General features: G+C 47.6%; 1 long non-coding RNA gene across 1 annotated transcript in view; it reads left to right on the top strand.

Annotated features, from left to right (window-relative positions):
• The first annotated feature begins 996 nt into the window (after nt 1-996).
• LOC146859885 (uncharacterized) overlaps nt 997-20,834 on the top strand; it is a 384,601-nt gene continuing 364,763 nt past the window's right edge. Inside the window, exon 1 of the long non-coding RNA XR_014979064.1 lies at nt 997-1,160. This is a non-coding gene — a long non-coding RNA (uncharacterized LOC146859885). The remainder of the gene's footprint in view (nt 1,161-20,834) is intronic.

The following is a 20,834-nucleotide window of genomic DNA, read 5'->3' as shown; positions in this document are numbered from 1 at the left end:
CACTGGGCACGATCCATGCGGTTCATGCTCAGTGTGCAACCTCACGACACCAACAAAAACCATTCAACTTTCACCAGAACTAAAGTGGACAATCAAACATCACACCAACTGTAATTCTACACACGTGATCTATATGATCATGTGCCCATGTGCCCTACGATATATAGGGATGACGTGCCACAAAGCAAAACAGCAAATTTGCGAACATAGGAGTAACATCAAATGCAAGAAGGCCACAACCAAGATGAGCAATCACTTCATTGAGTTACAACATACTGTCGAGGATCTCAAATGGGTGATCCTAGAAACCTTACAGACCAAAAACCAGAACGCAGAACAACTACTGTTTGAAAAAGCACAGAGATGGGTACATCGCCACAAGAATAACATCAGGGTACTCAACGATACCACCCCATGGCTCCGCCTGGGCCAAAATAATTGGGACTGATCTAGGAAGTTAAGTAACATAGAACCTGCAACCGATACAGGGGCACAATAATAATCAACACTTATCATACCGAACCCTCACGAATATGAAACCCTCCAGCTGAGAGAATAAACATGCATAATGAAAACTATCCCCTCTGCTATTTTTAGCTTGGATTGTGATAAACCCAAGGATATCATCGGGACATGCACTACATGCCACAAGCATCTTTTTAAAAGCTCACACGAAATAGCGCCGTGTGAACATTGCAGAGTCTTAAAAATGACCAAATAACTCCCCACGCAAAGTGGGATCTTTAACTCGCAGAGATACATTTTTATAAACTTAATAAATAGTCATAAACTCATTGTGACATCTAGGTGAAGGGCCCGAGAAGTTTATAATAATTTTTTCCATCACTTGCTAAAAATAGCCTTTTAAGTATCCCCTTTACGTTCTGGAGACACAAAAGCTCAGTCTGTTTTCTGTGGCCATGCCTCCAATAGCAGTAACATGACGAAATTCAACACCTCACCTCACCAAGGGTGCCGCAGGAAGAGCGAGCACAAGTCGCTCTGCTCAACAGAAGAAGGTACTTCAGATACAAACGAGGGGACCACGAGACACATATCGTATGCTTTGAATTTTTTCAATTGAAATGCATACTTCACTTTTTCAGCAGGTTAATATGCCCGCGGGCTCCCCGCTGAAGCCCGCATTATCGGATTTGAAGGTACGCCGCTATGCCATACTGTTTCATTTTTCACTGTGGAAACGCGAACTAACATCCTCAACACCTCTGATCCTACTGAATTGTGGGGGTGTATGTTACTATACGCCGCAATGCTTTCTCAATATGATGCTTAATCTGCAATGAACACAATGACTAACAACCTAGCACTCGACTATTCTCTCACGCTTAATGGAGTGCGTAACGCACCATCGCTATGAAGAGCACAATTTGATAATCATATAACGTCGCATGTCAGAGTCATTTTTCACTACACAAAACATGTGTGAGTATGTAATTAACATACTATGTGATATCCATATGTGTTTCACAATGCTAATTAGTTAGGATAATACCATTAACATACTGAGTTATACAGACTACAGAGTGTAACAGAAATAGGGTGATGACCCCCAAAGCCCTATTTACACCACAAAAATGGGGATAAAGAATTGCCATGTTCTAGTTCCTTACAGTACATTTCTCTTCGGTGCTCTGTTAATGCTAAAAGTGTATTTTAGGTCAGCACACACACATTATTGGAAATACAGAATGAATACTAATTGTGACATTCCAGTTTTGTCTTTTTTTTTCTTTTTTCAATAATGAACAGGTACGAAATGACCTTCTCTAAAAAAAGCGAACCATAGTATGGACCTTTAGGGCTGTTGTCATTACACACAGCCACCACTCGCTTTCTCTAAGGTCCTGAAGAAAGTCCCACCGACCCAACAGGGTGATTCCATAGGGCTGAAACATGTTGACCTACTCTTGGACATTCTTCAGCACGTTAGATTAATAATTCGTCTTTTTACGCAAAACACTGTTTTTCATTCACCTCGATTCCAGACTTATTAAAATTTCAGTCTAGGATATACGAGGCTCCTAATTTTAATGCACTTCACTAGAGCACTTCATATTCACCTCTACTTGATCACTACTGTAATAACCAGTGGTTCTCCTCCTGGTAGAGGAAAGCATACGAATAAGAAGCCCAATGATGATGCTGTCACGTTTTTAACTTGGCAGAGAATCAAGATATACCGCCACATGGCTTAAGTACGTGAAAAAGTTTTTTTTACAGTAAAACATGTTGCAAACCCTGGTTACTCAGGTCAAGTGATCCATTCCCCTTTGATATTTTGCACTACTGCAAGGAAGCTGAATGGATTACAAATCCTTCTTTCTCCCCCCACTTGATAGAAGATAATACACTCAATATCCATTTGTTATGCATAGGTTTCGCCAGCATATCAAGGCTAACAGTGAATTCGGTTGTGCACCTCTACTGTGTGCTCGTGTGTCATGTTAGCGCTAGGGGTGTCAGTGCTGCTGAACCTGGGTGCTAGCATTTCAATTTCCTATTGCTGGTACAGCAATCCCACTGTCTTCATGGCTATCAGTGTCTGGGTCCTTTAATAATCCCACCAACCTTTCCCATGTTTTTGCTGCTTCTAATGCCTTTTCGCTACTCTGTCTCTTTGCCAATTGTGGCCGCACTATCTAATCACATTCTGCCCATTTGATGAATTCCTTCTTCCACCTAGCTATGTTGGGGCCCCTCTGCGCTTTCCAATGCCTTTTGGCCAGCATATCTAAAAATGTGCTAGTGATCTTGTTTTTAGCCGTGTGTGGAAACCAATACAGCATGCATGGCCCCATCGGCAGGTCCAATTTTCTATCCATTACGGCATTCAACAAGGCCACTACCTCGATCCAAAGGGTATCCAGTTTTGGCCACCCCCAGAACATGTGTTTGAAGTCCGCTCACTCCCCCTGGCAGCGCGGACAGTCATCTGAATCAGTGTCAAAATAGCTTTTATTCTTCGCTGGGGTGAGATAGGCTCTGTGCAATACGTAGAAGTGCACCAATTGAAAACGGGCATTCCTGGTGCTCTTTCATGCTCTTTCCACTAACTCAGCCCAGGCCTTGTCTGGTATCTCTTTCCCCACATCTGCCTCCCATTTACGCTTAAGGACATTCAGGGGTGTTAGCTTCTTTTGCATCATACGCCTGTACAGGCACGTGACCGCCTTAAACTTTCCCGCAGCAGTTACTATATATTGACAGCCCAATGAGGTGTTTGGTTCAGTTAGGCCCTCCTTCTAGTGCCCACGGATAGCCGCGGTAAGTGCCATGCGGAGCAAAAAGTCCCCCCCTCGTAAATCAAAACGCTCCTGCAAGTCGTGAAAAGGCATCATGTTACCATCTACATACAGATCCCCTATGGTAGTCAACCCTCTCTCACCCCAGTCTGCCAAATCCCGCCAAGAACCTCTGTGGAGCAGTGCCTCACACATGGAGAGCAGTATATCAGGGGCATATGGCACCGTGATTCCTGCCCATTTTAGGCTCCGTTTCCAGCACTGCCTCGCCGTTTTAAGGTCCTCTGGGAGGGCACTAGTACAGACAGGAAGGTCCAGTACGATTTGAGAAAGTAATCTCAATGCTGGGGCTCTATCCCTCCTCTCTTCCGGGCCATGCAGACGTGCTGCTACACTTTGCGTAATCCATTGCAGCTGAGCAGCTATGTAATAGGTTTCAAAATCAGGGACTGCCCATCTCCCCTCTGACCTAGGACACATTAATACAGCCAAAGCCACCCTCTGTCTACCAATTCCCCACAGGAAGCCTGTGACCATGGTCCTAAGCTGTTCAAAAATCCGCGCTGGGATCCAAACTGGCAGGGTCCCAAAGTAATATAAGAACCTGGGGAGGGCCACCATTTTAAGTAAGGCTACTCGCTCAGCCACTGAGAGTGGATGTGTCTGACAGAACTCAAAACTGCTCGCTAGACCTCTTACTGCCCTGCAAATATTGCCCTCCAACATATCCACTTGTGTATGGTATATCCTAGCCCCTAGTTATGGGAAATACCTGTATTCCCACTGCACTTTTTCTCCGAAAGCTGGGAACAGACATGACTTTGCCAAATTTACTCCAAGTCGAGACATCACCCTCAGTTCATGTAATAATGCCTTCACCCCTAGGAGCACTTGCCCTGTGTCTACCAAAAACATTAGCAAGTCGTCGGCATATAGGGCTATGTGGTGAATATGCCAATGCGCTTGTAAGCCTAGGTAGTATTGCCCCGTCCTGGCCTTAACTGCCAGTGGTTCCATGGCCAGCGCAAACAGGAGTGGGGACAGCGGGCATCCCTGCCTCGTACCCCAGCCTACGACACAAGTATCAGATATCAACCTAACTGTCCTCAGCCGTGCCGTGGAGCAATTGTATAGTAAAGCCATCCACTCTATAAATTTGTCCCCCAGTCCAAATTTAGCCATGACGTGGAACAGATAGGGCCATTCCAGGCTGTCAAAGGCTTTTTCTATATCAACAGCAAACACAGTGGCTGTGGCTTTCGGATAAGAGTCTGCTTCTAAAATCTGCATTAAGCGCCAAAAATTTAAGGCAGTATTCCGAGTGGGAATAAATCCAGCCTGATCCTGATATTTTAATGGTCGACATGAAAGTTAGAAGTCAAGTGGCCAATATGCGACTCAGTATTTTGTAATCTGTATTAAGCATGTATAGCGGGCAGTATGCAGATCGGTCCCATGCTGGCTTACCAGATTTAAGGAGAGGAATAATAACTGCCTCTCTCGTTGATACTGGAAGCTGGCCCAAATGCCTTGCATCGTTATATAGCGCTACCAATCGTGGTGCTAGCTGCTCAGGGTAGGTTAGATAGAATTCTATCGGGAGGCTGTCTGTCTATGGGGTTTTATTCCGTGCCATATGCTTAATAGCCACCCTCACTTCTCCAATGTCAATATCTCTAACTAATAACTCTGCCTGATCATCATTCAATAGTGGGAGCTGAAGTCCACGTGTAAACCTATTCAAGTCACCCTCCATCTGTGTTTTCTTGCTCTTTATAAGTCCTTCTAATAGTCAAAAAACAACTCATGTATATCCTCTTGTGTATAGCAAGCGCCCGCCCTGGTGTCCCCGGATCTCCAGAATCATCGAGCCTCTGCGTGGCGGGTTAGCTAGCCAGGCCAGGAGAGCTCTGGATTTGTCTCCCTCTACGTGGGTGCGTGTGATATAAGCTTTGTGATCAAAACAACTCCACTTGTGCCGCTATCACCGCCCTTGCCTCCACTAGCTCCCCCTGTTCATCCGGCCTCCCAGGGCGATCTCTCTCCACCAAAGGTGTTGTTCCGCTTCTCCTATCTCCCCTAGCAGCACCCTGCGTACGCCCACCATCTCAGCGATACTACAACCCCGAATCACCGTTGTAAAGGCATCCCATTCCACTAACGATGTTGAAGCTGTGCCCTCATTGTCCCTAAAGTATTGAGTTATGGAAGTGCCCACCGTGTCACAAAACACTTGGTCCTCCCATGCCTCCGGGTGTAAGCGCCAAGTTGGTATCTTGGCTCGCACCTCCGACCATTGCATCCGGATTAAAATGGGGCTGTGATCCGACAATGTCCTAGCAAGGTACTCGCTACCCTGCACCCCTGCATGCACGTCTGGAGAGCATAAAAACGCTTCTAATCGCACATGAAGGTCATGCAATGCGGAGAAAAAAGAGTAGTCCCGCTCTCCAGGATGTTGAGCCCAAGTGTCTACTAGCCCCGAACTTCTCTGACAATTCCGCCTTGCCTCCGCTATCTTATGAATGGCCGCATTAGGAAGTGGGGGGTGCGAGCGGTCCAAGAGCACATCTGATGTCCCCACCAAGCAATACTGACCCAGTGATATAGGATGCTAATTTCCCAGACAACTGCGAAAAAAAGGCAGGTTGTTCCGTATTGGGAGCATATATGCTCCCCAAGGCTATGTCACACCCATCTAATTTCCAAAGGACCACTACATATCTGCCCTCCGGGTCTATAAGTCTTTCCCTGCACTGTAAGGGCACCCCCGCCTGCACCCAAAACAATGCTCCCCGAGCAAATGCGGAATAGGCGGTATAGAACACCTGACCACGCGAGCGCCGTTGTAACGCTGCGCCTTCCTGCGCCTGTAGGTGGGTTTCTTGCAGCAGCACGATGTGAACCCGCCTGCAGATTAAGTATGCATGTATTTTATGTCGTCGCCACATAGAGTGCATTCTCCGTACATTCCATGATATACACTTCAAGTCGTTGGTGGTACCCATTCCAACAGTGTCGGTAAATCTGCAATGAAAATTGCTCTAGTGACATGCCTGGCTCTAACTAACCCCGAATCTAACAAACATCCCCAACTCCCCCTCCCCAGGACAGCTACTGTTAAATTAGCACCCATCTAATTCATAAGAAAATTCACACTAAGTGCTCTGTCAACTATAGAGGCTCTAGGGACCGCTGCTGACTTCACTAACCATTGCACATCAGCCCCATCATAAGCAGAACAGTCCGGGGCATTCACCAGGCCTTAGAAGCGTAAATGTTATTCTAGGCACTCTGCCCACTTTAGCTTACCACCCTCGTTCAGATAATGCCGTCTGCAGTGTCACCTCGGCCATCTGTTCGCCGCTACCATGCAACCTGTCTGAGTAATTGCCCACTGAGTCTCTGATAGAGCCAGATTCTTCTTCTGACACTGCAGTCCGATCCTGTGCCAGTGCCACCAGAGCCTGCAGAGCCTCCGCCCGCTCCTGCGCAGTCTGAGATAACGTGGGTTTCTTCTGGTTTCTGTTACAGGGACGACGGCTCGGGCGTAATGTCCAGTTTGTGGCTCGTCCCTGTGCTTCCCCAGTGTTCTCTCCCCACTTTGTCTCTTTTTTGTACGACTCCAGCCAGTCCCATGCATCTTTAGGAGAGTCAGCATAGTGTGTATCCCCATCTAGGAAAATGCACAAGCGGGCCAGGAACATCAGGGAATACTGGAGGCCCTAGTCTTGCCGAGCTTTCTTAACTGTCACGTAGGAGGCCCGCTTCCTCTGCACCTCCAAAGTATAGTCCGGAAACAGGGTAACCCTAGTGTTATCCACAGTCAAGGGGCTCTACATCCATGCTTTCTACAGAAGTAAGTCCCTATCATGAAAATGGAGCAGGCGGGCCACCATAGGTCTCGGAGGCCTCCCCAGGTCCAGAGGCTTAGCTGGTACCCTGTGAGCTCTTTCAAGGTTGTAGGAGGCAGTGAGACCCTCCGGGGCCACAACACTCCTGAATCATGTCTCCAGAAAGGTCACCATATCATCCCCTTGTGTTCCCTCCGGCAGCCCCTCTACCCTGACGGTGTTTCTCTGATTATGTTCTTCTGCATCTTTGGCCCTGCGCTCCAGAACATTTACCCTGTCTGTTAGGGCCCTTATCTGCAGTGTCATGTCCTTCTGCACCGGTGTCAGCTCTGCAATACTGACTTCAGTTTTCTTGACCCTCTCCGAGAGCTTTTTGTGTTCATCCCTTAGTAGCCCAAGCCCCACTGTAACAGTACTGATATCGTGGTGGAGGGTCGCCTTCATGTCCTCTATGGCCTCCAGTATTTGTTGAAGTTGTTGCTGCACCGGGTCCTCCTTGGCAGTCCGCGGCTGGTCCAAAGCATCTTCCTCCTACTCCTGGGGGGCTCCAGCCTGGTGACCCCTGGGCTTACCCATGATGGCAAAGGCCCATCCCACGCACCTACACTTCCTCCTCTGTCCGGTGGCAGGCGCTCTGCAGGTGCGATCCAACCCAAGTTCACCACGCGGGGGTGGTGCGACCGTATGATGCACACTGGTGGTTTGTCATTATCCACTCCACCACTCCGCCACAGTTAAAGCTGTGAGCGCAAAGCCTAGGCTCTTCTCCTGCACCCCAATCCACCAGCCGTCAGGGCTGCAAGCGAGGGTTATCTGCCCCGCTCCAGTCCCGCTCAAAGTCGCTCCTCTGTCGCTACTTCCGCTGAAGGTGCCGGACCCGCGCTCTGTCCTCCTCGGTCACCTCTCAACAGGGGCCCACAGGAAGCCGGGTCACCATCAATCAGTCCTCCCAAGTTTGCCGCAGTTCACAATGGGGCACTTCTACGCCACCGCTCTCGTTGCGTCCACCATCTTTCTGGCCGACGTTGTGCACTTCTCCATTGTAGAGCGTGGATCCCACCAGAGTCCTCGACCACCCCTGGGCTCTCTCTGGGGGGGGCACTGCCCGGCATCTCGTCTCCTCTGCCACCAGCCTCCTCAAATTCTGGCCCTGAGTGAGACAAGCAGTGACCGCAGAGCTCACAGGTCCCACCTGCTCAAGGTTCTCCACTGAATTAGTCCTAGGATGCTTGTTTCTGGTCCAGGGAGGACCTGGCTTAGCAGTTCGAGCAGGACTGTTCCCATGAGGCACAGGGTCAAGAGTGATTTGCATATGGCAAGGACTAAACTGAGGTGGCATGGTGGGATTTAACCCAGATCTCTTGACTGGGGGTGAATGTTTTGATTTGATCTGCATTCCATTCATCAATTATGTGTCTTTTGCAAGGTTATCCACTGGGCAATGGGCTGTGTCCTCCTGGGCAACCCCCGACCGCAATACCGGGCTCAGATCCTCTGGGGCCTCCCATCGCCGTGACTTCCGCAGGTCTACCCCCTCAGGTCATTGCTCTGGGGCAGCACTGGACGGCACCCCACGCAGCCCGATCGGTGTTCAATGGCAGTAGCCCGGTCCGAAGCCAGGGGGTCTCAGTATAGTCTCTCAACCAGCCTTGCCCCTCAAACTTCTCATGAGCAGTCTGCTCGCCTCTCATCCCAGGCCGGGCGATGGGCCCTCCACAGCAGTTTGCACTCACTGCACTGCTCCTGGTTCTCCAGGGGTCTGCCGATCACCAGCAAGCATGTCAGAGCACTCGCCTTAGTCCAGTCTTCATGTCGGCGCCAGAGCGCACTCCGGTGGACCCTCTCCGTCCTCGGGTATGATTCCGCCCCTCCTCCGGCCCAGGGACTCAGGGCGCGGCCACTCTTGCCTCCTCAATGTCACCGTATGCTGCTGAGCCACCAATCGTTGTTTCCCTCGGCAGACTGTTGCAGCGGGGCACCGTATACATCAGCGCAACCCCAATCCAGCACCACGAGGCTGCCCCCACTCTCAGAACGGAGCCCAGCACACTACCTGTATCGCGGCCACTCCCGCTGCCATTTTGAGCCTTCCCGATCTCCTGGGACAATTCCTCTGCTGGCGCCGATAGTCTATGCGGGCTGCGATCCGTAGCTCCCCGGGTACGCTCCTCGTGTGCTCAGCCCCCAAAGGGGGCATCGATGGTATGCTGGGCAACCCCGTATGTCCAATTACTCAGGATAACTGCAAGGCTGATGCGGAGCTCTCTGCTCACGCGTCCGTCATCATCCAAGCCACGCCCCCCCAAACAGCCCTCCATGGCAAGATGGCTACCTACCTGTTAGACGAAGGTGAACAATACAATGGCTGACACATGCTTCTGGGGGGAGGGAGTGCTCCATCCTGCTCATGGGTGGGACAGGGGGCATGGTGGGAGTAGTAGTGCAGGCTGCCTGTACACATGCAACCCTGGGAATGTTGCAGGCTACCTTTGGGGTGATTTAGATGGAGTGGATGTTGCATCTGGGAGACCTGTTTTGGGTACTGTGGCGCATATGGATGTACTTGGGCCTAGGAGGTGTAGCTTTGTAGTTGTGCAAGACAGTACATGGCAGTGTAATGGTTTACATTTGTTTGTTCTTAACAGCCTGCACTCCCCCGGCTATTCCTGTGAGACTCTCTGGATGCAGTATGGCAAGCACCTTCTCCTCCCATGTGGTGTATGTTTTTGGTGGGATGGGAGGGCCACCGCCAGTCCTCTGAGCCAGCTCACGGTTCTTGTTCCTCTTTTCTTTCACAACCCTCTTCAGGTCATGCCACCGCTTCATGATTTAATTTCTGGAATGTGGGGTAGTCCCTACCGCATTGACCTTGTCGACTATCCTTACCCACATTTGTGCTCCTGTGGCTAATGGTGTCTGTTGGACCAGGCTACCAAACACTTGTGGTCTACTCTGATTATCTCATCTACCATGACTGACAACTCACTCTCTGTGAATTTGGGCAATTGTCTGTGGTGCCATGGTGTGTGCTGTGCTAATGTTTTGGGGTGCAGTTGTGAGGGTGGTGGGGGTGGTGTAGGTGGTGTGTGTGTGTTGTTGTGCTGGTGTGATGTGTGCAGGTTTGCCTCGCCTTTGTCCTCTGGTGTTGTGCCCTTCAGTTGTGGAGTATTGCAAAGGATTCTGGTCAGGAAAGGGGCTGGTTTTATGCTCAGCTATGTGGGTGCGTCAAGATGGGGTATTGCTGTCAGGTGTGTTGTGTGGGTTGTCCTGGAAATGGTACTTTTTGAACTTGCCATGGGGGTGTGTCTTTGGGATGGTGTTTGGTGTTTTGGGGGGCAGGGCTAGTTTGCTGTGTGGACTTGGTGGCGTCCACAGCGATGGCTATGCTACAGGCCTTCCACCGTCTCTCCCATTCATTACTATTTGCAACCGCAGCGGTCGGAAACAGCGGAACGTACCGCGGTCACATCGGGGTGATCCTAATTTTCCATGCGGTCTCCCCACAGTCCTGGTGGCGGTTTGGTGTGTTTCCGCCATGGATCTGACCGCTGCGGACGGATTTTCGCCTTCTCCGCATGCTACGGGCGGTCTTTGGTGAACACTATGTTATCCAACACTTTCCATAATGTTGCACTCTCTAGAGTGTGAAAAGTAATTTTTACCCCTACGCTATTCAACACTTTCCCTACTGTTGCACTCTCTGTAATTTTTTTAATCGTTTAAATATATTTTTAAAATGTTTAATAATATTATTTGTGTATGTGAATGTCTGTATTTTATAATTAATAATATATTTTAAACAAATTATAAGTTTTTAAATTAATTATTTATGAATATTATTAAGTAAGTATATATATAATATTTTATATGTATATGTTTTATTAATTTTAACATTATGGGGCCGATTCCGATCGGGGTCAGAAAGCTCTCCGACCGAGACAGATCCGGAGGGTATTCTGACCGAGCTGGACTCCTACAGTCCGACCGAGAGAGTACGAAGCGGTGGCATGCTGCCGGACTCGGTTCGGTCCGACTCCCATAGAAGTCAATGGGAGCTGGTCGTACAATGCGTACATGGGCTCCCATTGACTGTATGGGTACGTCTCGCACAAGAGCGCCCCCTACAGTGGGTATGCATCAGTGCCATCTGTACCGTACATGGCTGTGTTTGGGAGACCCTCGGGTCTCCCCCTGTGTCCGAGTTGTAAGGCTGCGGGTGACGGGGGGTCTGACACGGGCCCCCTTAGGAAAGGCTGCTCTCCGCCGGCATCCTGATATGGTTGGTGGTGTATTACAGACACCCCCACCATATTGTGGCAGTTTTCCGCCCGAGTCGACTGGCGGAAAATCGGCCGACGGTCTTCCCGTCTGCCGTTGAACCCCCAGCCATCCTAATGCGGCGGGGGTCAATCATGGAAGGATGGCGGGCGGATCGCTACTGCTCGCCCGGAGGGGGCGATCCGCCCACCTTCCTAATAGGCCCATACGTCTCTGTCCACCCGCATAAACACAGATTATTCCTAGATCTGCACCTTCTATGATATTTTCCTTGCCGGTGCATTCATCTCAATAAACACATTTAAATAGTAGCCTGAACTTTACCTTAATCCATAGAGTCCTTAACCAACACCTCAGACCTGCTAGGGAAAAGGCAGTCTTGCAGCACATTAGGTGAGGTACAAAGAGCAGTGTTCTTAATTGTTCTGTGCAAAAATGCATATATTTAAGCACTGGGCTATAAAAATGTCTTCTTAATAGCTCTTCTTCCTCACAACATCTACTTGATTTGAAAATGAATATAGCTTACTCGTCTAATATCAGATACTCAATCTAAGCTATTAAATAACACTAGTGTATGAAATTGGGGTGTTGGTTGACTGGGATGTAGCCCTGGTCAAGCTGCATCCACAATCCTTGTCAGGTTAAGGCACAAGTGAACCTCAAATTAACCTGTGCTCACCACCTTGGTAGATTGGCAGAGAGCCAGCAGGCTGAACTTAGAGGGAATGGGTAAAGTATTCAATACTTCAAATAGTAAACCAGTGAAAATACCCCACAAAAGGAGCCTAGAGCAGATGTAAAAAAATAGAGTAATTTTTAATAAATTAAACAAGACTAGAACGACAATAATCCATTCAGTCGAAATGGAGATAATACATTTTAAAGTTAATTATGTAGTTTTTTAATAAAATGAAAAAGCGCCAAAAAGCACAAAGCTCTACTGGGGAAATCTGGTCATGCTGGACTGGGACAAAGTCATGAGTTCAGGCTAACTGTGATGAAGTGTGGGATGGCCACAGGGACCTAGTTAGGCCCACTGAATAGAGAATCTTAAATCCTGGTTGCACAGCTTTGTGTGGATCTATGTTGAAGATGTGCTGCACAGTGGAAGAAACCATAGGATCAGACTCCCACCCTTCCTCTGCGACCCCACGACTCGTCCTCAGCATCCCCCGACACTAACACATCAGTCAACACCTACCAAGTGTCCACTGGCTCCCCGTGGAGAAAAGAGTCACTTTCATAATCCTCACTCACGCTTACAAATGCCTACACAACAACGGACCCAAATACCTCAACGACAGAATCAACTTCCACGTACCCAAAAGAAACCTCTGATCTTCCAACCTCGCACTGGCCGAAACTCCGCAAATCCACAGAGTTAGAGCAGGCAGAAGATCCTTCTCTCACATTGCAGCCAATACCTGGAACACGCTACCGGCAGACATCAGACTCTCCCCCTCCCTGAACACCTTCAGGAAGACCCTCAAGACCTGGCTCTTTCGCTAAACAGATCTGCAGACCCACCCCCCCCTCAGTGCCTTGAGACCCTCATGGGTAAGTAGCGTACTTACAATTCCCTGATTGATTGTTTGATTGATTGAAGCTATGCGTTAGATCCAGGATGCAGTGAAGCTGTGGTGTGACGTGCTGTTGTCAAGGATTACACCAACAGGGCTTGAATTGAGAAGTACGGGATCCGGGATGCAGCACGCAGCTAGCAAGTCGTTGGTTCCGAGGACCTGCAAGGTTGAGAGTGGAGTCCAGCTTTGTTATTGAGGATGCTGTCAATGAGAGATGCAAGGACCTGGGTTGTGCCATCGGGTCAATGCGTCAGTTCTGAGGACCATGGGGCAACAATGCAGGTCTTTTGCAACGGACCCAATCCATGCAGCAGTGATGATGTCCTGGTTCTGCGTGGGATGTGCCGCTCAGCCAAAGAGATATGTTGGTGCTGTTTCATCACTCTGCAGAGAATATGCATCAGTACTGCAGAAAAGCTACTTAGGCCCACTTCCAAGAGTCCAGGACTGGTGTGGCATCACCAGGCAGGATAGACTCCAAAGCATAACAGAGTCCAAGTGCAGGGGCAAGGTGGTTGAAAGCCTGTTATGTCCCAGCGGATTCAGATCAGGAGGCCAGCCAACTAGCCCTTGGAGACACTCTGTGTTCTGGGTTCAAGAGATTCAGGTCCAGTCCTTCTCTCCCAGACAAGGGGCAGCCGGCAGCAGGTTAGCAGAGTGACAGTCCTTCAGCTGCACAGCAGTCCTTCTTCCTGGCAGAGTATGCACAGGTCCAGAGGTGTACTGCAGTGATGGTATCCCAGGTCATTCTTTTATACATTGTTGGGCCTTTGAAGTGGGGGAGAAGTTTCTAGAGGCATGCATTTGAAGTGCACAGATGCTCTGTCTTCCTTGTCCTCGCTCCAGACTAACTACAGGGAGTATTCAGCTCTTTGTGTGGGGACAGGACACAGCCTATTCAGGTGTAAGAGAGGCTGGACCCAACTCCTCCTTCCCCACTTCAAGTCCTAAGGCCAAATTGGAGGCAAGCAGACAAAACGTTTGAGGGAAGACCCCCTAAGGTTGACATGACTCACAGTATGATACTGATTTAGTATTTGTAAAGGATGCCTACAGCATGCTTCTTTCAGATACCGAATCAGTATCCATTTGTAGTCCCATTTTAGGAGTATGTAAGCTCTTAAAATGGGGCTAGTACATAGCAAAAAGCATTTTAACTGTCATTGTCATATTGGAGCATTTGAGAACATCAACATGCTTCCGTCATCTGGCGCCCAACGCCGTGTAGGGGTCGGAACATATGGGGCACGGGGGTATATCTACTTTTCTCCATGATAGGAATAAAAGGGCCAGCCAGGAGAAGAGAGCCAGGTAGGAGAGAGCTCATCACAGGGTAAGAGCACCTCTTCAAATCTGCATTTGTTTGTGGTCAGATTGTGAGGAATGTGTGGGAGCTCAACCATAACTCGCATCAAGACTGCAGACCCTTCCTATAGCTTAACAGCCCTACACCATCTAACAAGCAGTTCACAGTATGTTTGATGAAATCTTCCTCATTTCAGACCAGCGTCACGTGTGGCCTTTGGAGAGATGTGCACTGCTCTCGCTCGTCACTTGCCTTTTCAATATTTATACATCCATCTCGATAGACTTCGATTCCATCATGCTTCTCTGGACCGGGTCATCTAGTATTTATAATCCTAGTAATCCCATGGTTTAACAAGCACTGTTAGGAAGCACATGCATTGTGTGTCATGCAGATTGCATGAGGAAATAATGAGCTAGAAAGATAGATGCGTTCCTTACTTTAAGATAACATATTTTATTATTCCGCCTTATTTTTTGATTCTCTCCAAACCTCAGCGTTCTTGGCACTATGGAAACGGTGTGCTGACTGCGAGCGCACTCGGAGAGCAGATTGCGTTGTTTTGTGCATCATGAAACATGAAAGCTGTGTTTAAGAAAGTTGTGACGCGGTTGTTAATTGCCTCCTTCTGTAAGCTTTGATGCCGATCTCAGAACAACATGTACTTCCTTCTTTAGTTGAAGGATTGTACCTAGATGTGAGATGCTGCAGTGATTTAGCAGTCTCAGGTGTATGGCACTCTTCGTAGAGGGCTTTAATAAATAAATCATTGAGCTGTGTTGAGGCCTTGTATTTTGTAAGTGGCAATTATTTCTACCTGTTTAACTTTCTGTTTCAATTTGAAATGCTATCCCGGGTGCACTTGTCTGTCAGTACAGGATGTTTGTTTACTGTTTACTCTTGGTACGTGAATAACCCTTGCATCAGAGATTTATGAGCAAGGGCAACATTTTGCATTGCTTTCCAGAAACTGAATATACTGTTTGTAAATCCGATGGTAATTTGACCACCTAGTTATCGGTTTCTGCCAGCTCTCATGACACAATCAGCCCATGTCACTGCTCATTTCAACAGTGCAACTACCACTCGTCCTCTCTGTCTCGGTTCCACATAGTCCCTCCTTTTAGTCCCTAAATCACCACTTTGTCCTGCACTGTGGTCTGCTGCTTTGCATCCAAGTGTGCAGTAAACAACATACACCACAAACATATTTCTGGCCCTATTGTGCTTGCTTGTGCATCCTGATCAATAGACAATCAAACAAACACAGATGACAATTTTAAAAAGTCTGTGTTTGATTATTCTGTGTAAGACTGTTACCCCCTGATAAATATGACAGCATGCTTACATTCTGCAGGGTGGCCATATAGCATACCATTGCTCCAATACATTGCATTTTACATTGTTCTTTCATATTCGTTTCGGTAGGGGCTGGAGGGATGGTTGATTCTTTCTTAAAATCCGGTCTACGCTCTCATTTCAGTGTACGTGTTCCTTACATTTCCAATGGCATCACTGTTACTCGAAGCTCTCCCATGGCGTCAAAGCATCTAACAGAGTAATATTTACTAATGCTCCCAATGTGTACATTAGTCTATAGTGTTCTTTTAAATAGGTGTAACCTATATAGATTAACAAATGTTTCTCTTTTGGAGATTGTGAGAATTTGGGTTGTTGGTTGAGGGAGGTGTGAGCCCTATTCAAGCAACAGCCACAAATCCCCGCCACAGTGAACCACAAAAAGCCAACAAATGAACCTGTGCTTAACCCTCTGTAGCTTGACACAAAAGCAGCCAGGCTTAACCCAGATGTAACATGTAAAGTATTTATGAACAGACACTAGAAAAATCCCACACAAATTTAGAAAAATAGAGTAAAGTTTAAATAATGAGTTTCACTAAATAACTGGCCCATATATCCAGGGCCTGTAAATTAAATGCTAGTAGTGGCCTGCAGAAATTGTTGTGCTAGCACTTAAGTAGCATCTTAAAACATATCCCAGGTCTGCCATTGCAGCCTGCATGCAATTTTCAACTCACAGTTCAACTTGGTGATATAACTCCTTGCCAAGCCAGAACCCTTTTATTGCATATACATAACCCCTAAAATAGGACCTGGCTTGCCCATAGGGCAGGGTGCATGAAATTAAACAGTTGGACATGTACTTTTAGGTTTTACATGTCCTGGTAGTAAAAACTTGGGGGCATATCAGCAACAATCGGCGATAATTATCGCAAAGCGCACTTAGCGCTAGCATAATTATCTCCGGTTAGCATGGATTTTTATCACTGAGATAGGGTGCTATTAGCAAAGCTTATCTCAAAAGCGATAAAAATACTCACGCTAACTGCCTAACGTGAGATTATCGCTGGAAACCCAGCGATAATCTCACTCAATGTTGCGTTAGCTTGCTGATAGGGACTCACAAACTTAGCCATGATATCCCCCTTCCATAGGATATCATGGCTAAGTCAGTCCTGAAGCAGGCGTAAGGAAAGTAGCGATAACAGGGGTTATCGCTACTTTTCTTGCCGCTATGCTTCATAGCGTGGGGCTTTATTATAGGAGAAATGTCGCTTAGCAACATTTCTCCTGTCATGTCAGGTCAGGAACGCTCACTTTGAATCTCATTAGAGATGCAAAGCTGGGCGTTAGGAATTCCTCCGTTAATGCAAGTTTTCACGCGTTAGCGTGAGCTTGCTAATTAGGCGATAAAATTATCGCCGCTTTTCGCCCAAAAACGGCCGCAAAAGCGGCAATAATTCTATCGACTCGCCTTGCTGATATGCCCCTTGTTTCATTACTGTGAGGGCTACCTCTTCCATAGGCTAACAATAAGTTGCTTTATTATGTTTAATAAATGCTATCTTTTGATTGGGAACAGGCAACATTTTGTGCGTAGTGTCTGAGAAATTGTAATAAAAAGCCCTCTTTAATGGTAAAGTACAAACTTTGAAAATACTACTGCTGTGGCCTGCTGTGTACTTCCGGAGACTGCTTGCTTCATGTGGAAAGACTGTTTTACTGCCTGAAGCCTACCCTGAACCGTCAGAGACCTGCCCTGCTGCTTGAGCTCTGTTTCACCTCTTGAACTCAGGACTACCAGAGTGATTCCAAGGGCTCGTTGGCCTCAGAGACAGACAAGGCTCAGACAGATGCACATTTTGCCACCAAGGAAAGAACTTGCTCTTATTTAGCAAAACAATTATATAATCAAGGAGAGTACCAAGAAGAAGTTCATAATAATTTTCCAACACTTCCGATTCTGAAAATGAAGGGAGTTCACATCAGTTCGACCAAGGTGGCAACAGGATTTCTTCTTTTTGAGGACAAATGGTGGGTCTATCTTTTCTAGCCAGGCATGGCACGCAGAGAGGTCAGTGGCGACCGCATTATCAGCTGTGTTCCAATGGGAATTTTCAGCAAAACAACAGTACATACTTGGTTACAAGACATGCACAGTATTGGAGAGATTGAAATAGATCCCTATTTTTAATTTAGCTTCAGGACCACTTGAACCATCTACTTTTGCCCTACTCTCCAAGGGAATTTCTTTTGTTCCCCATACAAAAGTTAATATTTTAGAATAATTTCAGGATTTTATTGCTATGTGCCAGGGCATTTTCAAGGCAGCAAAAGCCTATGGACACACTAAGATTGTCTGAAGACAGGGGATGTGTATGGGAGTGGCAAAGAGAAATCAATAATGTCCTCGACATGTAACAGATAAGACTAATAATTTGTCTTCTGACAGTGTTGACAGACAAATGTATATTTTCCCCTTTCATGAAGCTCCCAGAGGCTAATCGAGATTAGCTCCACAGCAGCCGCTGATCTAGTGCCTGACCTTAACGGGGTGTGCAAAACTGCCCCCATAGCAGGGACAATGACCTGGCAGTGTGAAGAGGTCTTCTTCTCCTAGCATGAAGGCAGGTTGTGGTGGACCTAGGAAGCTTAAATAACTTTAAAGGGGCCTCCCTATCACAAGCAAATGTCAGGTGAGACCTGAAAAGGCCCAGCCTTTATCACCATAGTGAGGCCGGCACCACACCCAGAGGGAGGAAATCCATCCCCCAGACCAGTTCTGAGTGGCCACAGATGAAGGGACTACTGCTCACCCTGACCACAACTCTGGGCGAGCACACAGGAAGCGCACTAGAAGAAAATAGGTTCCCCATCTTGAATTTTGGGAATAAACTACACTGTGGGACTCTTTAGAGTGTGGCAATTAAAAACTGCTGTAAATTTCGTTAGGGTTTCCCCTGAAAACATTTACCCCTTTGGATAGGAAAGAATTAGGAATCACCAAAAATCATTAGCTGGTTGCAGGCATAAATCTGGCAATCCAAGGAACCACACACAGAACACTTCATGGACCTCTGGAAGAACAGAAGAAGAACTGCACCTGATGTTTGAGACCTGAAGCATAGGACATGCTTCCACTTATACTGAGGACAAAAGAGTGGACTGCAAGGGTCAATTGTCTGGCCTCCTGTAGGGCTATGGGAACACAATAAGCTGTACGAGGGATTTCCCTGACGTGCACAGCTGGCTGGTAGCAACTGGATAGGTATCGAGCCCTGCTGTCAGTCTCTGTCTAATGCTCTGAGAATATCTAAGTGCCTCCCCTGAAGTCCTGGGGACCTTAGAATATCTCCGCACTTCCACAGTCAGATTCTGCAATGGGACTTAGAAACCTATAGGGACCATTCTCCATAGGGCATAAGCACCAGCCAGACCAAACTTCTTCAAGTATTCAGACTCCGGTCCCACTACAGTTTCTACAATTTCTGTGACAACCAATGCAGAGAGCATTTATATTCTCAAAAAGTGACAAAGCCCTATTCTGCATCCAGACCTTTATTGGGTCCAAACCACCTGGTGTATCCAACCCAGGCTCCATCGCTGCCAGCATAAAACTACACCTTGGTCCAGGTCAACCACGACTATTGACTATCACTGGTGCTTTTTTTGGGGGGGGGGTCCTTTATCAACAATCTTTCACCATTTTATAAACTGGAGTGTTGTGTTTTGGACTTTTTCACTATTTTGGTTCTTCTTTATGTTGCACGCATTTTCTATAACTTAAGCCTTTCTGTTCTGTGCCATGCCTACCAGGGGATGAGCTCTGGTTTAGGTTACTTAAATCATTGACTGGACCTAGCTAGATAGGGACATTATTTTTGTGGTGGCCACCAATGCACCACAACTAATGAACTACTATCTCACAATATGTTTACTGATTAGTGACTTTATTACTTGTGGTGGACTACCATCTACACCAATGAATGATTTATTTTCATACATAAACCAGTTTGGGACTCTGGTATCTCTCCCTGTAGTTAAGAGAATGTTTAAAGCACAGACAAAGAAACTTTCATGTGATCAATCAATCCGGATTTGTAAAGTGCTGCTTATCACCTGTGAGGATATCTAGGTGCTGGAGGGTGAGGGGGGGGGGGGGAGCTGGCCGCTGTTAGTCAATCAGATAGGTCTTTAGTCTGTGTTTGAAATCCTGCAGGTTGGGGTAAGTCTGAAGGCAGAGGGGTTGCCGTTCCAAATATGTGCGGCCAGGTGGGAAAAGGAACTGCCAAGCTTTGCTTTGGAGGAAGTGAGGAAGTGAGGGGTGTGGGCGAGGGCAAAAAAGGTGGAGCCCAGATGTCTGATGGGTGTGTGGAAGTTCAGTATGTCTTTCCTTGATTGTGCAAGGCTTTGTAGGCATGGGTCAGCATTTTGAACTAAACAATTTTGTGTATGGGAAGCCAGTGCAGTTTTTGGAGGTGGGGGTGATATGGGCTCTCCTCTTTAGGTCAAGGATGAGACTGGCTGCTTCGTTCTGGATCGTCAGCAGTCTGATATGTACCTCAGTGGTGACTCCCATGTAGAGAGGTTGCCGTAGTCCAGCTGGCTGGCAATGAGGGCCTGGGTGATGGTGCGTCTGGTGCTAATGGGGATCCACTTGAAGATTTTCTGGAGAATTAGGAGCGTGAGAAAACATGCTGAGGAGCCTGCTTTAATTTGTTTTTTCATCATGAGCCTGCTGTCAAGTATGATGCCAAAGTTCCAGGAGTGGTGTGCATGTGTGGGAGTGGGGCCTCATTCTGCTGGCCACCAGGTGTCATTCCAGGTGTTGGCATTGTTCCCGAAGATGAGTACCTCTGTTTTGTTGCTTGTAAGCTTGGGGCAGTTGTTCTGCATCCAGCTAGCAGTGCTGGTCACACAGCTGTGGAAAGTTGCTTTAGTACTAGTGGAGTCAGTGGATAGGGAGTTGAGTGTCATCAGCTTATGAGATGATGTTCATGCCATGAGCTCTGACCAGGGTGGGCAGAGGGGCCATGTATGTGTTGAACAGGGAAGGTTCAGTGAGGGTCCCTGGGTGACGCTGCAGATGATGTTCTTTGGGCACAAGGGGCAGGGTGGGAAGCAGATATTCTGCGATCTTCCAGTGAGGAATGGTTTGATCCAGTGTAGTGCGTCCCCTTGTATTCTCCTCTTGTTGGATCTTTTTAAGAGGGAGAAGTGGGACATCATGTCGAACGCAGCAGAG

The sequence above is a fragment of the Triturus cristatus genome, chromosome 3_1 (genome assembly GCF_964204655.1).
Source record: "Triturus cristatus chromosome 3_1, aTriCri1.1, whole genome shotgun sequence".
Classification (NCBI taxonomy): Eukaryota; Metazoa; Chordata; class Amphibia; order Caudata; family Salamandridae; genus Triturus; species Triturus cristatus.
This window is presented reverse-complemented; position numbering and strand designations above follow the sequence as displayed.